The 16783-nt window shown below is 38.8% G+C and overlaps 1 protein-coding gene across 3 annotated transcripts in view; it reads right to left on the bottom strand.

Moving 5' to 3' along the window:
- Positions 1-16783, bottom strand: part of gli3 (GLI family zinc finger 3) — a 165669-nt gene that overhangs the window by 59818 nt on the left and 89068 nt on the right. The window lies entirely within an intron of this gene.

The following is a 16783-nucleotide window of genomic DNA, read 5'->3' as shown; positions in this document are numbered from 1 at the left end:
AGTAGCATTAACCCATACTTAAGTCTTCTGATAGGGTTGTTTAGAAAATGTAAAAGCCAAGTGGACATAAAATAGATTTGTAAATGTTTAAAGCAGCGTTAAGAAATCTGATTTATTCTAGTTATTTGGCACATTTGGTCACTTTGTTCTAAAGATCCCACTCCAAAGTTTTTCCGAAAATACAATAACGACGTTTTGGGTATTTATCTTTTTTAGTAAATCTTATTAATCTGGCTGCAACACAAAGTTCTGTTGTTCATTGGAAAGAACTTAATTCCCAAAAAAATGACAGATTAGTTGAGCCTTCACTCAAGTTAATAAAAAATCATTAAATATAGTTGAATTTTGAACAAAATGTAACAGATTCAGCAACAACCCAACTTATAGTACATCTCTAAAAAACTCCATGTTTTCCAGTAATCTCTCAATGTCACAAGACTTTGTGGTGCTTTGAAGATTAAAGATTGTGCCTGTTTCGAGTTTCACCAGATCCGTTCAGGTTCACCTATTAGAGAGTATGTGTTCGGCTGTCAGAAGGTCTGAGTCAACCGCTCATTTCTAGTACTTACTTCACTGACACACACACCCAGGCTACCCTCTGTGTAGTACGGCATACTGGTAGCAGGTGTGTGCAGGCATGCATGTATGCGTATGTGACAGCACCCTCATGGTTCGTCTTTTTGTAATCTCTAAACATCAGCAAACTACTAAAGAAATATACACACACACTGTAGTATCAGTGCACTAAAAGAGTACGGCCCCTATTGCTCATATGAAACACGCTTAAAAAACGCACACACGCTGAAACAAGCGCATTCAAGATGAATCTTTCATGACCGCCATGACAAAAGAACCTACAGTGATTATTTATCTCCTATCATGACGCTTTACTACAAAATCAATATTTGCAATAGTAGCTTTCACAGCGCTACAAAATCAATCGCCTTCGGCAGAAAACTAACAAACCTAACATGAACTGTGCTGAATTACACCCCAGGAAACCCACAAATCCGCTGCAGTAGTTTTAAAATGTATCATGGTACATTCACAAACACTCATTTTTAACTTGTTTTAGGATGGGCATGAAGACAAACAGTCTTGATGCCTTATTCCAGTGAGGTTACAGTGTTTTTAATGCAATAAGGTGTTTGAGGAAGAACTTCATGGCACATTCGGACTATTCTACTTTGTGTAAGGGATTTATTTACTGTACTTATAAATGGTCATGAATAAGTGTGCAGGATGTTCTCTCAAAAATAGACAAAAACACTCTCATGTTAATAGCTTTATAACCTTGTGGAACCATATAAAGCTATTAAAGGAATAGTCTACTCATTTTCAATATTAAACTATGTTATTACCTTAACTAAGAAGAATTGATACATCCCTCTATCATCTGTGTGCATGCACGTAAGCGCTAGGGCGCGCTGCGACACTTCGATAGCATTTAGCTTAGCCCCATTCATTCAATGGTACCAATCAGAGATAAAGTTAGAAGTGACCAAACACATCAACGTTTTTCCTATTTAAGACGAGTAGTTATACGAGCAAGTTTGGTGGTACAAAATAAAACGTATCGCTTTTCTAAGCGGATTTAAAAGAGGAACTATATTGTATGGCGTAATAGCACTTTTGGGAGTACTTAAACTCGCCTGAAAAATCCGCTCCCCTTCTCCCTCTCATAATGGGAGAGGGAGGGTGTTACTGCGTAAGTACTCCCATAAGTGCTATTAAACCATACAATATAGTTCCTCTTTTAAATCCGCTTAGAAAAGCGCTACGTTTTATTTTGTACCACCAAACTTGCTCGTATAACTACTCGTCTTAAATAGGAAAAACGTTGATGTGTTTGGTCACTTCTAACTTTATCTCTGATTGGTACCATTGAATGAATGGGGCTAAGCTAAATGCTATCAAAGTGTCGCAGCGCGCTCCAGCGCTTACGTGCACGCACACAGATGACAGAGGGATGTATCAACTCTTCTTAGTTAAGGTAATAACATAGTTTAATATTGAAAATGAGTAGACTATTCCTTTAACAAAAGGAACTACAAATGTGTGGTGTCATACAGAAACAACACTGCATGGTTATTAATCGATAAATAAAATGTATAATAAAATGAGGAGAAGGAGAAAAGTATATTGTTGACAGACAACAGAATCTCATAGCAATTCGAAAGCATTTTACGAGGTGGCTAATTCGTACAACCACGTTTGTACGTTGTTGTTTTTTTGAAGGTGCAGTGTGTAGATTTTAGCGGCATCTAGCAGTGAGATTGTGAATTGCAACCAACGGTTCAGTTCACCAAAACACAGAGAATCTACAGTAGCCACCGCAGGACAAACATGTTGTCTAAGACAAAATATTGACAAAACTTGCTCCATAGAGCAGTTTGTCCTTTAGGGCTACTGTAGAAACATGGCGGCACAAAATTGCGACTTCCATGTTAGTGGACCCATGGTGTATGTAGATACTGTATAAATGGCTCATTCTAACCGTGGGTTCACACCAGCAGCGTTTGAGGCGTTAAATTCGCTAGTTTGCAGTTTAAACATTTTGAGTTTATTCGTGCGTGAAATTCTCGTCATCGAGACATTCACGCGGAAATTCCCATCATGGGAAGGGCTTCTGTGACTCCGCTTGCTTCCTGTAAACGTCACTAGTATAGCAAGCTCCCGATTGGTTAACGCGGCGCGTCTTTCTGCCAAAGTTCAAATATTTCAACTCGCTTTTCCGCGGCAACGCTCAATTCGCGCCATTCGCACAAACTAGATGTTCGTGCTGCGAGACTTCCAGACGCGAGACCTTTACACTGAAATTACTCGCGCTTGACGCCTCTACTGCGACTGGTCTGAATGCAGCATAAGGTAATAAACACATAACAGTTCCTTGTGTAAGGTAAACTTTACACACCACTGACAATATAGTAATATTATGTATATTATATTGCATTTCTGTCATTAAATAATTTTAAAAGTTACACACTGCACCTTTAAGTTGTTTGTGAGCCATTTATTTGATAGACAGTGTGTCAGGAGACGACAGAAAAGCACAGGGTGGTACGGAACCGTCAAAGGACTTCGAGGCGGTATTCGAACTTGGGTCGCCGAAAGTGTGGAAGCATTTACCACTACACCATCGGCTCCGACACATTTGTACATTTTTGTGCGGTTTGCCTTCACCCCTGTGACATTAGGGTTAGAGGCGGAGTTAGGGGTGGGGTTTCATTATTGTTATTTTCTAATAATTGTACTTTTTTGTACAATTCACTGCGTAGAACTTCATACGAATTAGACAACTCTGAATAAATGTACAAATTCCTGTAAGATCAGGCAGTGACAGACAAGAGATTGCGTGTGAACTGTAATGAAAGGGCAAGGCAGGCACAAAAACTGAGCGAGTGTTTAACAGGTATGTCTGTACATTGTGTGTCTGTGTGTATGTGTGTATATATTTCAAAACATTGTTTAACAGTACTTGGAAATAGCATTGAGTGTACATCTCTCTCGTGACTCACTACTGCATGCACGAGCCTGGACTCATAAATCAAGCATGACGGAGCTGTGTCTGAAATGAAAAAATGGGGAGACAAAGAAAGATAGAAAGTGTGTGTGTGTGTGTGTGTGTGTGTGTGTGTGTGTGAGAGAGAGAGAGAGAGAGAGAGAGAGAGAGAGAGAGAGAGAGAGAGAGAGAGAGAGAGAGAGAGAGAGAGAGAGAGAGAGAGAGAGAGAGAGAGAGAGAGAGAGAGAGAGAGAGAGAGAGAGAGAAGCACAAATGCACTTATTTCGAGATCTGTCTAGTCTAAATCCCTTTGTACAAAGACTATGAAGGTTGTGTCAGGTCAGGGTAGGCAACCGTAGCCGTAGGCAAACAAGAGCTTAGACCAGAATGAACTTAGAGTAGAAACGTTCATGACTTTCAAAGGACAGTAAATGCAAAATTTACTTTAAAACCAAAACGTTTTCTTGAATTAAGGTTCCTGCTTCTGAATGATCATTTCATCAACAGAGAGAGACAGAGAGAGAGAGAGAGAGAGAGAGAGAGAGAGACAGAGACAGAGAGGGAGAGAGAGGGCACCACATATGGAAACCATTTCCCTGACCCCCATCCCGAACATTCACAAACTCTCTTCATTGTTTTCCCTCTCTCATTCTCTCCTTCTGTGGATGTCACGTGTTCATTCGGGGCTGTTTCTTGTCTGCGCGAGGCCGTACTTGCAGTGGGACGATGAAATGAACAAATTTGGCCTGACGTGCGTGTGTTATCCTTCAACAGGAAATGGTGTCAGGCCGTGTTAATATTATGCTGGCAGCGGAGCTTAACGACGTTGTGACTTTTGCAGTTTAAACAAACTGGCGTAACAGATCCCTGCTATGATCAGAGCGCTGGTTCAGTAAATATATACATGGGGTGGTGAGAATAAAATAAATACTGGCCGATTGTTTGAAACGCATGCAAACGTGCATCTAATATGGACACGAGGGGGACGCACTTAACTTTGCTGCTGTTGTTCTTCTCAGATATTTAAACAACAGGTGTATCTACACTGTAAAAAATGCTTTGCTGCCTTAAAATTTTTTGTTACATCAACTCGGATTTCCAAGTCATTTCAACTTAATATTATTCGTCTTGACTAGTGATGAGTTGTTTTAACTACTGGTGAGTTGTTATAACTTAAACTTTTCTCAACTATATTTTATAAGTTGTAACAACTCATCTCTGTTGACATGACTTGTAAATTTGAGTTGATTTGACAAAAATTTTTAAGGCAGCAAAGTTTTTTTTACAGTGTATTAGTTATGGTGTTTAAAGGGCACAATTAACAAAATTAATAATTAAAAAAAAAACACTTATAAGGGCAAGAAAAAGTATGTGAACCTTTTGGAATTTCATGGTTTTCCGATCTTCAAGTCAAACATAATGTGTCTGAAAATAAGTACACAAAAAATTCTGATCTTTCATGTCTTTATTGAACACACTCATTCAACATTCAAAATGGCAGTGGAAAAAGTAAGTGAACCCTTAAAATGAATAACTGGTTGACCCCCCTTGACAGCAATAACCTCAACCAGGCCCATCCTGTAGCTGTGGATCAGACCTGCACATTGTTGAAGAATAATTTTTTGTCATATTCTTTGGACATCTCGTGTGTATGGTCCTCTTCAAGTCAATCTATAGCATCTCTATTGGGTTGAAGTCTGGGCTCTGACTTGGCCAATCCAAAAGGTGGATTTTGTTTTTCTAAGCCATTCTGTTGTGGACTTGCTCCTGTGTTTTGTGTCATTGTCCTGTTGCATCACCCACCTTCTACACAGTTTCAGCTGACATATAGACATTCACATTATCCTGAAGAATTGTCTGATGTACTTGGGAATTCATCTTCCCCTAAATGATTGCAAGCTGGCAAGGGCCTGATGCAGCAAAGCAGGCCCAAATCATGATGTTTCCTACACAATACTTAAGAGTTTGGATGATGTTTTTATGATGATATGCTGTGCCTTTTCTACGCCAAATGTAGCGCTGTGTGTTTTCTCCAAATAGTTCGATCTTTCATCAGTCCACAAAACATTTTGCCTGTGGAGTGTCAATGTGCTCTTTTGCAAACTTCAGGTGTGCAGCAATGTTCTTTTTAGTAAGCAGTGGCTTCCTTCATGGTGTCCTGCCGTAAATGCCCTGCTTGTTCAGTGTTTTACGTATTGTAGATATGAGAGCAATGAGAGCAAGTTCCAATGATGCCTTTAAATATTTGGCTGTCATTCAGGGTTGTTTCTTTACCTCATTGATGAGTCTTCGTTGTGCTCTTGGTGTCATTTTGAATGGGTGCCCACTTCTTTGTAGGGCAGCGACAGTCCCAAAGCGTCTCCATTTGTAGATTGTTTGCCTAATTGTAGACTGGAGGATTTCTAAAGTCTTCGAAATAACTGTAAACCCTTTCCAGCTTCATGTAAAGCAACAATTCTTTATGGTAGCTCCTCTGAAAGCTCTTTTTGGCGAGGCATGGCTCACATAAGCGTGTTCTTCTTGTGCAGAGCAAACTACAAAAGTTTAAGGGGTTTTTATCAGTCAAAGTAGCTGTAGCTCACACCTCCAAATGTATTATCTTAACAAGACTCCAGGTGTGATAAAACCTGACTCCAATTCGCATTTTTAAGGTCATTAACTCAAGGGTTCACATACAAGTACTATGAGTTTTTTTGGTTGTTCTCAATAAAGACATGAATTTTTTGTGTTATTATTTTTAGACACATTATGTTTGTCAATACCCTTGACTAAGATGAAGATCAGTTCACATTTTATGACACATTTTATTCAGAAAACTATGAAATTTCAAAAGGTTCACATACTTTTTCTTGCCACAGTATATAATAATAATTATAATTTGTATATTTTCGTATAGCTTGGCCATACAAAACACACTTATAAAATGAAGGTGTTTCACAACACAAGTTCCGTGGGATAGTCACGGAATTTTTTGCTCATTTTTCCGTGGCATTCTCACGGATCTCCTCATATTTCCGTGGCCCTGCCACGGACTTTCTTTTCCGTGGCATTCTCACGGATTGGTTACTCAACTGTTTTTTTCCTATTTTCAAACCATTGTCGCTTCGGTTGAGGGTTAGATTTGGTGTTTGCGTTAGTATGTCACTTTAAGTATTGGTTTATACTATTTTTTTTTATGTATTCTTTTATATTTTCTAAACTTTAATCAATTGTCGCCTGGCATTGGGGTTAGAGTTGGGTTTGGGTAGGTATGTCATTTTATGTAAATCTAACCCTAAACCGAAGCGACAATGGTAAGAAAATAGGACAAAACAGTTGAGTAACCAATCCGTGAGAATGCCACGGAAAAAATGAGCAAAAAATTCCGTGACTATGCCACGGAAATTCGTGAGATCAGGTTGTTCACAATGCCATGTACCTTAGTTTCAGCTGAATATTTTTTGTGTAACTAAAAGTAAAAAAAAGATAAAAATTTGAAAAAGTTGTTTAACCCAATATCACATTTTGCAAGTAATATGTAGTTAAAAAAGTTAAAATACAAATGTGATGTGCACTGTTGTTTTCAGATGTTTAAACATGTTGCCAAAGAACGTTCTTATGTGATTGCAAGGCTGTTCAGAGTTAGTATCCAAAACATCACACCAGCAGGTCTTTGTTATATTCTGGACCCCCAAAAATGGCTCAGGTCTCTCCTTTAATCCAAGACAGTACTTCTATGGAATTTCTTTGAATATTTTATGCGACACTGTATGGTGCCGCCAGTGAAACGGAAATGTAATGTCAAAATCACTCTATTTAAATTATAACTGGTCTTGTAAACTACTGGAATCGTCATCTTAAATCTACTTTTTAACAGTACAGTCCTCATGGGTAAAACATTTACAATAAGGAAACATAAAGAGTGCACCTTTAATGGTAACAGTTGTTTAATATTTTCCTAAATCTGACAGTAAGTTTGCACTGAGCAAATTCATGACTAAAAATCGCTCGCAATGCAACTGCGTGAGGAGATATACACAGTGCAGGAGGAAAGAAAGACCGGGTACTGGAGAGCAGGAGATGGAACAGGGTGGTGAAGGAGAGGACAGCGATGAGGGGAAATGGAAGAGGGCCCCTGACGGCGGAAACAGCGGCTCTTTAATGTTTTTCTTTTCACTGAGATCAAAGAACACAGACAGAGAGAAAGAAACGAGGGCAAAGAGAGGCAGAAAAGCTTGGAAAGTGTAAAAGCCGACCTGAGAGAGGAAGAAATAAATAGTGAGAGGGTTAAGGAAAGCTCAGGGTGTGAGGAATGATGCATGATTAGCATGGTAAAGAGAGAAGTGAGAAATACTGGTGATAAAGGTGTGCATGCTTAGCAATGCATATGTATACTGTATTTATACAGTACGTGCATGCTTGTGCCACATAGGAGACGTACAGTAACATAAGACAGTGTGTGTGAATGATATTTACTGAATGATCTCGGCAAATGATATTATATGCTTATCAAATCTCTTTCGCTTTAAATCTGTTTAATCCTGGCCTCAGGCCATTCAGAAACAATATTTAATTCAGAAATATTAAGTATGATAAAAATGCTCATTTACTTTACGCTTACAAGAAATTATGTCAAACACACTTAAAGGGTTTGCATCTGAGCTTCTTTAAATCTTGCATCTGTAAAAACTATGCACAGTATTCATACTAGAAACTGCACAAATAGTAATTATGCTTGTATGTATAGTATAGTAGTTAGTAAATACCCTCTCAAAACATGCTGGGTTGTTTTAACCCATAGTTGGGTAAAATATGGAGAAACCCATTTGTTGGTTTAAATTACTGACGTAAATATGGACATTTAATACCTTATTCTTTATTGTATAGTATTCCCTTAATTAGTATCCTATTTAGTCAATGAATCACCCTGCTACTAAAACTGGTTAAAGTCCCTGTAAAGTCAGACATTAAATGTGATCTGAGTTTGTGACATGATATATAAAATGTGATATTAACTACCCGGCCAAATTTGCACCAAATAAATAAAATAAGCTATCAAAATCTTGCAAAAACATTTGGTATTCTCTGCTCTTAAATGCTAGGGGCGTGTCCGCACTGAAACCACACCCACCCAACCAAGGCTTCTGTCACTCTAAACTTTCAAATACAGCTGCAACCTGAATGGACGCTCATCATTGGGTTAGGGGCGGGGCCATGTGCAATGGCTTTAAAACCACCGTTTTAGGGTCGCCTAAAAATTCAGAAATGGTGGAAATCAGTTTAGCAATCTAACTCTGCAATACAGTATTTGTGTTTTAGCATTACATTTCTAACATTTATAATGTGTTTAAAAGCAAACTTTAAGATTGACTTTACACAGACTTTAAGCAAATGTTAACTTTACAGGCTGGTTGGGATGTCCAAATGGTCTCACAAAACCACTGTTCTGAAAAATCACCCTATGAAATGGTTTACTTATGATCGTCTGTGCATATTACGCTGGTACAGATTATTTTAAACAACTGAAAAATCTAAAAAGCTAATAAAACTCAATATCTATGGTCATAAAATACGACGTGAAATAGTTTCTGTGCACTCAACCTCTAAGATGTCTTCCTTATTGGCCGCAGAACGTATATGAAAGAAACCGCAGTGTTGTATCAGATCATGTCTGGCACAGTTTTAACTTCCTCTTTCATGACCATCAGCGACTTCACACAAATCTCTAATAACGGCAAAAAGAACATCTAAGCTGTAACAGAGCACGGAGAAGATGGTTTATGGGAGGTGAGAGGATTTCTCAACAAAGAGGAGGATATTAAGCCCTCCTTTATTTTATGAATTTATGTCCTTTGCACACCCACAATGATTGAGAGGGAGAGATGAGTATGAGATGAAAGGTTTGGGAGGGACACAGGGTGGAGATGAATATTTCACTAAATGAACAGCTCCTCCCTTAAGGACTATTAGGGACCGCCCCTCTGTCCCCAGAGGAACCAGAAATCAAGAAAGAAAGAGAGATGGGGAGAGATGAATCAGTGAGATGGACAAATGACAAAAAGATCAACCCACGGTTTCACAGACAAGGCTTAAAGCTAGTCCTAGACTAAGGGCGCACTTACACTATCCAAACCAAACCACGCTCGGGCATGTTTGATCCCCAAAGCCTGGTTTGTTTGACTAGTGTGATCGCTCTGTTCCGTGCCCGGGCGCGGATTGTTTAATCACGCCGCGGCCGGGTTGCAGAGGTGGGCCGGAGCGCGGTTCACTTGGGCTCAGGCGCGGAAGGCTTTGGTGTGAGCGCAATCGCGCCTGAGCGCGATTCGAAAGGTGAAGACGTCAGTTGCGCGACCACTCACGTTCATCTGCCTCCCTAAAAACCTTTTGCTGCGAGCAGCGGGGTAACGTGAATGTCCGAGCTGCAAACGTGACAGATCAACTAAGCAATATGATGACATGTGAGAGGGCTGTCTGTAATCGCGCACCAAATGACTCAGATTAAAAAACACAGACTTATCATTACGGTGGGTTCCAGTGTTAAGAGAGCGCTTTACTTCCTGCTTTTTTCAAAACAATCGCATATTAATGACGAAAGCGCGCCCGGACTCGGATCGATAAAAAGTACAGTGTGAGTGCGTGCACCTGGGGGAGTAGGGAGGGGTGACAATCGCGCTGGGGCATGGTTTGGTTTGGTTTGGATAATGTGAGTGCGCCCTAAAATGTTTGAGCTGTAACTGAAAATGACTTGCACTGACAGATCGTAAAATATTGGATTGATTTGTCTCAAGATACACACCAGTAACGTCTTTTTCTAAGGAATGGTAATAAAAGATGCATTAACACCTCAATTTCACTACTTCACAGGCCCAGTCCTGGCTGTAGCTACAATAAGACTTCTTAATATCTTTGTCCTGTAGTTTATCTCTTGTTTTCTACTAGAGTCATGCGTGAACATTACGTTTTGATTTCAACTTGAGACAAAATACCCACAGGTGCCCACATGCACATAAAGTACATATACAAACTTGCTCTTGCCAAACAACATTTACCTCATATGACCCTGGTAAATATATTTGTCTTTAGCAAAACATTTATTGAAAGGGGACTACTTTCGGCCGGTGCGTAATATTATTGCGCCTGCTGCAGCCATGGTACGGCAGCGAAGTCCTTAAATATTACGCAAGAATATGAGTATAGTTTCAAGCCATATCTGCCTAGAAAATCACAACTTTTCATTTTGCGTCGGTCTTAGTACACGATGCAACTACAGAAGAGTTAAGTTTTAGATAAGAAAAATATCGAAACTCTTTGGTTTTTCTTTAGAGTGATGCTAATGGTCTAATCAGATTCAATGGATTGTGCTAAGCTATGCTAAAACTACTAGCGTCAGACCGGAGATCAGCTGAATGGATTCCAAAACGATAAAATTCTAATGTTTAGTTTAAGGGGAGCTGGAAAATAAGCACACTTTCAAAAAAGTGGAGTGTCCCTTTAAGGGGGCGTGTTTTTAATAGAAGCGCAGCACTTTTCAAAAATGCCAGCAACTGGTGGGTTTTGTCTACACTGAATGCCGGCATTCAGTGTTTTCCCACACCCACTGAGATTCGACTTTGTGTTAAACGCTCAGCTCATCAATGTCACTTTTCTCTCAGCCGTCCAATCACAGTGGAGAAGGGGCGGGAGAAATACCACAACAACCAACCGGCGCATCGTACAAAAACTGATAAACAAAGCAGAAGAATCATAACAACCAAAGTGCATAGCTGATAAAAAGCTTGCAAGTGCCCACAGTCGGCGTCCGCATGCCGTTTTTAGACGCATTTATACACCTCAGTGTACATGCTGCCCTTAGATAGAAGATAATAATAATAATAATAATTCCTTACATTTATATAGCGCTTTTCTCAGTACTCAAAGCGCTTTACATATGAACGGGGGAATCTCCTCAACCACCACCAATGTGCAGCATCCACCTGGATGATGCGCAGCAGCCATATTGCGCCAGAACGCTCACCACACACCAGCTTACTAGTGGAGAGGAGATAGAGTGATATAGCCAATTAGTATGAGGGGATGATTAGTAGGACAATGGGCAAGTTTTTTGGCCAGGATGCCGGGGCACACCCCTACTCTTTTTCGAAGGACATCCTGGGATTTTTAATGACCACAGAGAGTCAGGACCTCGGTTTAACGTCTCATCTGAAAGACGGTGCTTATTGACAGTATAGTGTCCCCATCACTATACTGGGGTGTTAGGACCCACACAGACCACAGGGTGAGCACCCCCTGCTGGTCTCACTAACACCTCTACCAGCAGCAACCTGGTTTTTCCCAGGTGGTCTCCCATCCAAGTACTGACCAGGCTCAGCCCTGCTTAGCTTCAGTGGGCAAGCTGTCTTGGGCTACAGGGTGATATGGCTGCTGGATAGATAGATAGATCCCCCCTTAGATAGATGTGTGTATGTGTGTGTGTGTGTGTGTGTGTTACAACTAAAACTGCATGGCATTTGACAGAAGTCTTAATTTGCAAAGTTTATGTTCCACCTAGTTTCAAAACGATGTTAACACAAAATCTCTTCTGTTATGTTTGCTTGTAATCCACAACAAAAACACGGTTGCACGTCTCAACTTTTCTTCCCTTTTAATAAAAATGTTTATTTTTCAGTGGCCTGCGATGCAATGGTTTCCCTAGGAGTTGTTTGGAAAAGCATTTCTTTACTGCAATTAAATGTAATTTCAACAGTCACGATAAGGCGGCTACAAACAACAAAGTCTGCGCAGGAAGTCCATGCTAAAACCCATAAGATCAAAGCCAGGGGAGAAACAAATGAGTCTGGCTATTTTCCTGACTTTTCCAATGTACAAGAAACAAAGCAAGTCAAAAATGCTCAGAATTATTTTTATTTTATAGTCATTTTATCATCACCTATTATGCCTTTCAAATTAATCTAAACTTACAATTTTCAGTCCTGGAAAGAAACACAAAAATATTTCACAGTTTAGGAAATAATTGCTTGGAAAGTTTAACTTCTGTTTTTTCCACGTTCTCCAAGTGTACGTGTGGTTAACCTCTTACTCTGGGGTTCTCCTATTCCTCCAGCACGCCTCAGGCTAGAGAAACAGACGTAGAATAAAAAAGGAGCTTTTTTCCTCAACACAATAAAAGACACAGAATATCTCTCTCCTTCTTCCTCTCAAAGCCCTGGTCTTCAGACGCGGCGTGCCCGAAGCCAAACACAAAGGAAGGGTTACGTGGCCCAGGACAGTGTCAATCTGCCACATAACCAGGACGTGAATGGTTAACACAGCTGGGATGGGGATGGTAAAAGTGGAGGTGAGGCATGGGGAGGATGTAGGCCAGCCGTGGTGGTAAAATAAGACTTCAGAAGAGGACTCCATGTGAGATGGAAAAAAAATGACCAGAGGATGCTGAGACCAAAAAAAATACTCCCAAAAGTCTATTCCATATTTTTTTCTCATGTAAAAGGCAGGCAGGCTTTGGTAGGGTGTGGGCTGCAATAGCCTACTTTAGTCACACTAGCAGATCCATCTTGTTCGACTAATAAAATGTCAAGAGCGGTGCGTTGATATTTAATCATGAGTGAACAGACGGGAGGGTTGTGTGTGTTTCCAGAACAGTAGCAGGGAACATCATACAGTACGTGCCACACAACACAAGGCCAACACAATCATACGTATGCTTAAATATACGAAGTTACAGTATGGTTTAACCTTTAGAAAGTACACAAAAAGCACAAATCTCTCACTAAGATCCTCTCACTTAGAACTCTATAATTGTTTCTTTTGGAAAGCAACAAGATTAAACAAGACTAAATGGAGATTACTGCTCTACTCTGCAGTTTCTTAGATGTTTGTTTCTGAAAATAAGACCTACACTTAGTACAGTATGGGGCGATACTATTTTAAAAAGTACACCTTTGTTCCTAAAGAGTGCATATTAGTACCTCACAGGTGCATATTAGTAGCAAATGTATAATATATCTGCGCATAAATTGTACATTTTAGGACCCTTTTGAAGGGTACCGTCCAAATGAGACAATTTTTCAGAAAGTAAAGAAATGCAAAAGATTTCTCAACATTTTCTCTAACCGTGCTCAGATTTGTCAAAAATGTGATGTGTCAATGTGAATTTAAACATTTCTCATTATATTTTTTAAAAAAAAGATGAAATTATGTGAGCTATACTTTTACACGAACTTCAGTTGAACAATTTAATAAAAATGTAACAGTTTTAATAAGATAATGACTCTCTATGCTTTTACAAAGTTGAAACTTCACTGAAACAAAGTTACATTAAGTTAAGGAAGACATATGTTTCCTTTGAATGTCAGATTTAGGTGCTTTCTGATTAGGCAACAGAATGAGTTTGATGGACATTTTTTTGTATGAATACACCCTGACATTACGAGTTCACTGACACATCGTTTCGCCTTGAAAAGGGAGTAGACGGTTTGGTCAGGGTCAAAAAGCACACATCAAATAATATATGAGTCCTACAATACAAAAACCACCTGTGACACTGGTTGATAAAAACAATTTGGACTGAATTTAGAAGAATGCAAGTTAAAAAAAATCTACGGCAGCCACAATTGGTGAAATAAAAAAATGAGGTGATGGAATAATGAATACATTTTACTCGCAGCGATGTCTGGTCACCTCATTTCAGGCAACAAAATGTTTTAGCAGCTTCGTGCGGTAAGACAATAAATACCTCACTTGTGTTACATACATTTACACGCTTCAAAGCATGCATGAGAGAGAAAATAAAAATGAAAGAATGAATAAGAGAGTTTTTGGAAGGTTTCTGGTTGAGAGCAGGTAGGATTTATAGCTGTGTTCTGTAAAGCTGGTTGAATGCTGTAACTGCCCCCCCGAGCAAGAGACCATAGCTCTGGAGTCCTTAATGGAAACTGCACATTTCTAGCCCGGTCCCCTCCTTAGGGGCCCGACACAACAGTACATCTCTGATAGACGGCACACTCCTCCACATTAACTTATCTACTAATACAAAACAGTTCACTGGAGTGCAATCAATTTTATTATTTGCTGAAATTTAAATGTAACATTTCTATATATGAAGACGACAGAAGATTTATGGTATGGCATTTTGTTTCCAAATTTCTGTTAGGAAAAATAATATTACTTTTAATAATAATAATAATAATAATAATAACAAGTTGGTTGTTTTAAGTATGTGCCCGTGTCATATTTTTATCAGAAGAAAAAAATGTATTCGGTTTTTCAACATATTAAAAAACTAGCAGACGGTGCAGAGCCTGAAAATATGTTGCGTGTGAGCGAGTGAAAGGGTGCATGACAGAGGGGCGTGTCTTTTCAAGCCCAATTAAAAGAGGACGTGGCCCCATGAATGACACTGAATGACTGACAGTCACCCTCCCTAAACCGCCTGAATTTGATTACATGGATTTAGCCTGTCAAATAAAGATGTTGATTTCTATTCGCTTTTTTATGTACTCACTAAACGTTAATACATTAAATGTATTCTAACATACAAATATATATAGAAAAAAAATATTAAATGTAATATTAAACATTTCAAAAACAATGCAGTAAATGACTCCAAATTATGCCATTTTATTCAGCACATTGCTGTCACTAAATAAAATTATTATTTAATATAAAATAACAATGATCAAATACCAGATTTATTTGTACTGAATAAAATTTTGCACACATTTTCTGAAAAATTTGTAATAGAAAATATTAATTAATAAAAATACTGAATGCATTTTGCTTGATTTTAAAATTCTAGAAATTAGATTAATATTTCAAAGCATCTTTAATAAAATGTGAACCATTTAATTAATACATTTAAAAGAAATATACCCTTAGACAGACTATGTATACTACTATGTATTATTATGTGAAGTTAAAAAACTGAATCACTAGATTTGTTGTAATAATCCTAATTAGCATTATTTAATTATTTTAAAATTATATTGGTTGTTATGTATTTGTTTGAAGATCAATAAATTCATCCTTTTTTATTCACACAAAATATGGACTAAAAGAGTAAAGACTTTTCATTTTCTCATCTGTTTCTTGTAAGTATGCCTGGATAGTCCCATAATACCCATCTTCCTTATACTGACTTAAACCCCCAAAAAAGGTTTGCTGTGCGTTTAAGTGATGAAACCAATGTATTACCAAGCAGCGGAAAAAGATATTACCTCAGTCTGCTCCCATTTCTCCTAAGGAATTTATCTCGCTTCTTTCCAAATCCTGAAATTGCTTGAGAAAAAAAAGGAGAGATATTTTGCCCATTTTTAAGCGTCTCCACAAAGTGGTATGCAACTTTCTTTGCATTTCCCCCTCTCCCTTTTTTTCTTCTCTCGTGAAAATTGAAGAGGCTTAATGTCAAATACGGCTAAAGCCAGCCTCTCCATATCATACAACGCAGTGTGAAAATTACTAGGGCGATGATAAGACGGCCAGATAGCGGAGGGGAAGAGAGAGAAAAAAGAGGGGGGAGACAGTGAAAGGAGGTAAAAGACGACAGAAGAAAGTGACTCCACTCAATTATACTGCAAAATTGGTATGAGTGAATATTTTTCATTCAGGTGACTGATGATATCTGCAACGCAGCAATGCAGATAAATAAAGGAGCTTTCTGTCAAGTATAAACATCATTAATCATGAGGCCAGTCGCCACCTGACCGCCTGTCCTCTCACCGCAGTGTGCGCGTGAGAGAGAGAGAGAGAGAGAGAGAGAGAGAGAGAGAGAGAGAGAGAGAGAGAGAGAGAGAGAGAGATCCTAAATCTGAATAAAGGGTATCATACTTTAGACTCTATGTATATATACTTAAAATGCATTTAAGATTATGGCATTTTTTAATGTGAGAATCATGCAATTTTAGTGGATTCTTATTTTTAGAAATAACTGATAAACAAACTGACAACACAGTCGAGCAAAATACCCACGAACAAAATACTAAAAACACACACTGCTATTAAAACCTAAATAAGGAAGAATTATTGCTCATGCAATATTTACTATGTAGATAAACAAGTTTTATCTATTGCCAGGAGAGGAGTACTGGTAATATTGTCTTAGGCTCTGTGTTAGGGGTGTCCCACTAAAAACATCCAGGGCCCTGTGAATTCAAGCAACAACCTTTTGAGTGCATATATGAAATGAGAACGAGAGAGAGAGAGAAAGTGTAAAAAGAATGCACATGTTTGCATCTGCAGGGAGCCGTTGAGATAAGACACTGTTCTTTATGCTAAACACAGCATCGCCACTCTGTGTGCAGATTGGGC

This window comes from Paramisgurnus dabryanus, chromosome 22 (assembly GCF_030506205.2).
Source record: "Paramisgurnus dabryanus chromosome 22, PD_genome_1.1, whole genome shotgun sequence".
Taxonomy (NCBI): Eukaryota; Metazoa; Chordata; class Actinopteri; order Cypriniformes; family Cobitidae; genus Paramisgurnus; species Paramisgurnus dabryanus.
Note: the sequence above shows the minus strand (reverse complement) of the source record. Positions and strands in the feature narration are given on the sequence as shown.